The sequence below is a fragment of the Nannospalax galili genome, unplaced genomic scaffold (assembly GCF_000622305.1).
Source record: "Nannospalax galili isolate Female #2095 unplaced genomic scaffold, S.galili_v1.0 scaffold3817, whole genome shotgun sequence".
Taxonomy (NCBI): domain Eukaryota; kingdom Metazoa; phylum Chordata; class Mammalia; order Rodentia; family Spalacidae; genus Nannospalax; species Nannospalax galili.
This window is the reverse complement of record NW_008338671.1, coordinates 23,193-29,192: the sequence shown is the minus strand read 5'-3', so window position 1 is coordinate 29,192 and position 6,000 is coordinate 23,193. Positions and strand designations below refer to the sequence as shown.

The following is a 6,000-nucleotide window of genomic DNA, read 5'->3' as shown; positions in this document are numbered from 1 at the left end:
CCCTTGATAATACTGTGTATGCTTGCTCACTGTTTTTTAAGATTTCTTTGCTGACAGTTACTGCCATTTGCTAAAATCACTACAGGAAACAGGTCATGGTTAGTTATCAAACTTTAGATTTTCCCAAGATGAAATGAGTTGGCTCTTAGGGCTGGTGATGGCGCTTCTTCATATTTAAATCAAAGAGGAAGAGATGTTGGGGGCCTCTGTTATGTAAAGTAGAAGTCTCTTCGTATCCGGATAGCTCACGAGCTCGGAGCCATGTGCTGAGACTCCTTTCATAGCAGGGTGGTTTCCTGGCATTTTTCCTGACTCTCCTTTTGAAGTGCCCGCCCCAAATGCCCTAACATAAACATGGCCTCTGGCTCTAGGAATACCATGCTTTCCTGTGTGATTTTTCAGGCAGTCAGCGGTCTGGCAGCATGACAGAAACCCACTTCCATATGCAAATAGAATGTCTCACAAAGTATCTATCAGCCAAAGCTTTTACCACTACCCCCATGGTATAAATATCCCAGTGTTCTCTCAATAATAGAAAGCTGGATCACTAGAAGCTAGGAGCTGAACACTTAATAAAAGCTGTAACACAGACTAAGCAGAGTCCCGCGTCTTACTACCAGCGATCCAGCCTCTCCGGAGGCAGCATTCCTCTGTCACCGACTCGCGGAACCTTAGCTTTAGCCGCCCTCGTACTTTCCCACGTGGTCCAGTGGCCAGTGGACCCCGCATATTGAGGAGGGTGCACGGGTGAAATCAGGGTGGAGACACGGCTGAGCAAAAGCCTCAGCAGCAGGGACTTTCAACACTGAAGAAGCCAGACCCGATGCAGCTTCCAGGACGCGGCACGCTGGAGAAGCCTGTGGGACCCGCGCTGCGACTCTCCAGGTGTGCCCGCGCACACCACGCCAGGGCGCCCAGCGCGCTCCATAGGGGAGGCATGGCAGCAGGAGGCAGCTGAGGCAGAAAGCCCAGTACACACATCAAACAAGCACAAAGAGGAGACATATAAGAGGGGACATGGCTGTGAACTCTCAAAGCCCACCCCCAGTGACTGCTTCCTCCAGCAAGGCCTCACCTCTCAAAGGTTCCATGACCCTCCTCAAACGGTGCCACAAACTTGGGACCAAGCTTTTTCAAATGCTTGGAGCCTGTGGGGGGACACTTATTCAAACCACCACAAGTGGTGAGCCTTTGTTGGGCAGGTGTCCTGTGAGCTTCTGCAAAAACATGGGGGAGAGGGTTGGAGGGTAATGAACAAAGGATGGTAAGCGACCAGAGAACTCCCATTCCTTTACTGACATGTCTGTGGAGTTGGAACTATTTCCTTCTACCTGTATGTCCACTGCTACGCCTACGCTCAACATTCAACTCTCAGCTCAAAAGTTACCTCGCTTTAGCAACCCACCAGCGTCACCCTACCTCTTCATTGCTCCTTGCTGTCTTTGTATGAGTGTAGGTGTTTCCTCTCTTTCATTAAAATATTAACTTCATAGAAGGCAGATCCTTCACTGTATGTGCATTCCCTAGAACATGGCAGGTGCTGCTTTAGCAATTCTTCACCGCTAAGGTTGAGAGCTTTCTCTGTATTCAACACCATTACGCTTAAGCTCTGGCTTCGAAGAAGCTGTCAATTTCATCTTCAAGGCAATTTCAGTACAACACGGTCAGTTGAACCAACTGTGCAGCGGGGTATACAGAAGACAGCCTTAACTGGCCCATGTCAGGAGCCCAGGTTTCTTAGAGGAAGGAACTGGAGTGGATGTCAAGGTTCGGGAAGCCACACTCTTCCAACCCAGAGACCCTCATCCCTTTAGCGCTGGCTTTCCTCCTGCTTTTCACATGTTCCTACCACACCGCCTCAAGGCAGTCATTTTTAGAAAGGCGGTTCTTTGGACTCTGTTCCCAACACCAACAGACACACAGTGGGCCAAGAACCCATGTGGTTCCATACTCAGAGGAAGTTGCAGCCCACCCACTTACCATAGAGACACCAAATCGCTAGAGAGACTTCCGCGACATTCCATGAGACCATTGTGCAAGGAACATTTGATCCCAGGCTGAGGTTTAGGGAGCAGTGGCAGTCTAGAGAGGCGTCTGCGTGTTGACCTGGCTGGGGCTAACTGGTGATAGTGGTGGAGAAATGGGAGGGTTGGGCAAGTGAGAAGGAGCTTAGGTCTCCTGGAAGACGGTTGGGTTGGTAATGGTAGGAGAGGATGTAGGAGGGGAGATGGGATCCCAAGCGCTGGACAACCGCAGATCAAAAACCAGAAATCCCCAAAGACCTGGGGGCAAATCCTGGAGAGCTGCTAGGGCTCATTTGATAGGTGGGCCTAAGGTGTTATGTAACCCGGACAATAGCTCGGCAGAGCCCCATCATGTTGACCACAAAGTACAGAAACCTCATGATCGTTGTGATTCCCAAAGCCGGGCGCCTGACATTAGTCTTTGATCAGAGATCCTCGGTGAACACCAAAGTCACCAGAATAAACACATGGATTCTGGAAACGGGTAGGTGCTGAAGGGGAAGATTGATTTGTGCCTAAGGGCTCTCACATTCAGCAAAAATGATGGAAGAGGGGGCCTGGGAGATAGCCTGACACACAAGCACAAGGGTCAAGGACCTGAGTTTGGACCCATCTAAAAAACTGGCCACGGCATTTCATTCCTGTAATCCCACCCTTGGGGTGGAGGGAGACAAAGAGATGCACAGATCCCAGAATTCTTTGGCCACCCAGGCTAGTCTAATCAGTGAGCTTCAGGTTCAGTGAGAAACCCCGTCTTTAGTCCCAGCACTTGGGAGGCAGAGGCAAGTGGATTTCTGTGAGACAGAGTCAGGGTGGTCTACATAGCAAGTTCCAGGACAGCTGAGCCTACAAACAAACAAAAAAGACAGACAGCAACTAAGGAAAGACACCCAAGGTCTACACACATGTATGCATACATGCATACACACCACCACATCTACACCTATACACACACAAATAATGAAAGAGCTTGAGGATATTATTCCTAGTCCCCAGCATACCCAGTCTGTTTCCTTGGTAGCTGCTCCTAATTTATTTAAACAAGCCTGGGTTTCATAACCAGGCTCCGCCATTTGCAAATGGTGCAAACTCACAGGTAAGTAACAGAGTCTGAACCTATTCTCTTTCTCCTTTTTAAAATTAAGATAGTAGGGGCTGGAGAGATGGCTCAGGAGTTAAAAAGCACCGGCTACTCTTGCAGAGGAACCAGGTTCAGTTCCTAGTACCCACATAGTGGCTAACAACCATCCATAACTCCAGTTCCAGGGGATCTGACAGACTCTTCTGGCCTCTGAAGGCATTGCACACATGTGGTACACTTACATACATGCAGGCAAAACACTCATACATATAAAATAAATAACTTTTAAAAAAAACCTTAAAAACTAAAATGAAGACAGCAACTCAGGGTGCTGTGGTGAACATATTGTATGCAAGTGTGTGTGCTGCTTGTGTGGAGATCATACTGTATGTAAGTATGTATTCTGTGTGTGTGGAGACTGTCTAATTGTATGCGAGTATGTGCGCTACATGTGTGAGCATGTCATCTTCCCACCTAGTCATATTCCCCATGCCTTGGAAACTCAAAGGATCTTTTGTATGAATAAACAACAGTGGTCTGGATTGGTCTTCAACTATCATTTCCCAAAGTGCTCGTAAATGCTGATAAAGGGACATCTCATTTCTTCTCCCTCCAGGCTTGCTCAGAGTCCCGGAAGTTCCCCTCCACAATCAGTGTATCTCACTGTTCTGAATGAATGTTTCAAGACAGGGAGGCTAACGAAATTGGAAAACAGGATAAAAAGGAGGACACTGGAGGCACTGAAGAAGCTGAACACGTCTGTAGAAGTTCAAATCCAGAAGCAGAAGCTGCTGCAGGATGACAGGGAACTACAAGAGGATAAGTTACATATTGAGGCTGAAAACAGCTACTTTTTGGGACACCTGAGAAAACAGAATGACCAATGTACAAAGAAACATGAGGACCTGTGGAATCAGTATTTCCAAGAATGTGGGGAGATCCAACAAAGAAGACAAAAATTGTTGTCCATACATGGCCAGGAAAATGCAGACCTTCAAGCACGGCTCTTGCAGGGAAAAAAAGCTCAGTCCCATTTAAAGCAGCAGTTGCAGGCAATGAGGCCCATTTCCCTGGTAAAGGAGAGGCAGGATATGAAGATCCAGACATTGCAGGAGGAGAAACAGAAAATCAAACCTGAGACAGCTGCTAAGGACCGCCAGACACATTTGCAGTTCTTACAGCAAAAGTCACTCTTAGACAAACAACTGCTTGAACTAGACTTGTGGAAGTTGGGAGAATGTAACACCACAGAGCTTAAGAATAAGATCCAGGCCTTGGAGCTGACAGCCAAGAAAGCAAATTCTAAGTTTTGCCATAGCGTCGGTAGAGAGAACTAGAAGCTACGGAAGGAATTAGAGCAGCTAAGTCGGGAATACCACGAGCTAGAGACCGTGAAGAGCCAGTTAGAAAAGTGGAAACAGCAACTGAAGGAGAAACAGTGGTATCGAGAACCCTTAGTCAGGGGGAGAAGACAGCTGAAGGCAGACAGCCGGGACAACTGTAATCAGTGCCCGAAGAACAGGGTGTCCCCAAAGAACACTGAGCCATGCCTTAGGTTCCAAATAAAGAATAAATCCAAAGTCATTTCTATCTCAATCAAAGAAATCAGAGCTAGAGAAAGTAGATCTGGTACTGTGGATGCCATTGGGAAAGCTGCTGGATTGCCAACTTGGAAAATTGCTTAGAAGGTCTTCATGATTATTACATGTTCCCATAGAGGATCATCATTCTAGACTAGGATTCACAGTCCAATAAATCACTGTTCATACATGCTAAGAATACAACTACCCGTAATGAGACTACTAACTTATGGGGGAAATTAAACATGAGACTATTACAGAAAGTGAGTGAAGTTAGAATAGACTAGATTTGTGTATTAAAGCCTTCTGGGCAGACCGGAAAAGGAAACATTCTAGGCAGAGACAAGAACTTAATCCAAAGTCTCTAAAGTCACTGTAAGGTTGGTAATTTTCCAAGAAATGTACATATGGCAAAAGTATTGCTGGTGATGGACCAGTGAGATGGCTCAGAGGGTAAGGGTATTTGCAGCCAAGCCCAACCTGAGTTTGATCCACAGAACTCATGTGGTGGAAGGAAAAAAGTGAGTCCTGCAAGCTGTCCTCTCATTTCCACACAGGCATTGTGCTATACATGCTTTCATACATGCATACGTACAATAAATGTGAAATAGTATTTTTTTAAGTATAGCTGGTTGATTAAGAGAACATGGGCAGGGGAGAAGAAGATGAATCTGGTAAGAGACAGAAGGCAGGAGCCACAGAGGCAAATGAAAATAATGCTTTTGGCTCTAGCATCTGAATGCACAGTGGAAATGTTTGCTCTAAGGTAGAAGAAATGACTAGTGAAAGAAAGTTAAAAGGTTGATGCCCCACAAGGAAAATATCTTTTAAGAAGGAGATGGAGCCAGGTGTGATGGTGCACGCCTTTAATCTCAGAGCCTGGGAGGCAGAGACAGGTGGATCTCTATGACTCTATGAGATCGCAGCCAGCCTAGTCTACATAGTAAGTTTCAGGTACAGGGAGACCCTGTCTCAAAAAAAATGTGTATCTAGGTGTGGTGGTGCATGCATGCCTTAGGAAGGGAGAAGCAGGTATCTGTGAATTTGAGGCCAGTCTGGTCTAAATAGAGAGCTCCAGGCTAGCCAGGGTGACACAGTGAGACCCTCTCTCAAGAAATAATAAATTAATAAAAAGAAAAAGGAGGTGGAAAGGATATATTATTCTTTTTGAGTGCTACTATTGCAGAAATGAGCCACCATACCCAGCTATTAAAAACTTTTTAAGAGTTTTTTTTTTTCAGAAGTATAGAAAGGTACAACTCATTATCCTTGTTCAGAAATAAAATACAAGCTAGCCCTGGTGAACAGTCTGGTG

The 6,000-nt window shown here is 46.2% G+C and overlaps 1 pseudogene; it reads left to right on the top strand.

Annotated features, from left to right (window-relative positions):
• The first annotated feature begins 823 nt into the window (after positions 1 to 823).
• Positions 824 to 4,790, top strand: LOC103734328 (annotated as a pseudogene).
• The last annotated feature ends 1,210 nt before the right edge of the window (positions 4,791 to 6,000 follow it).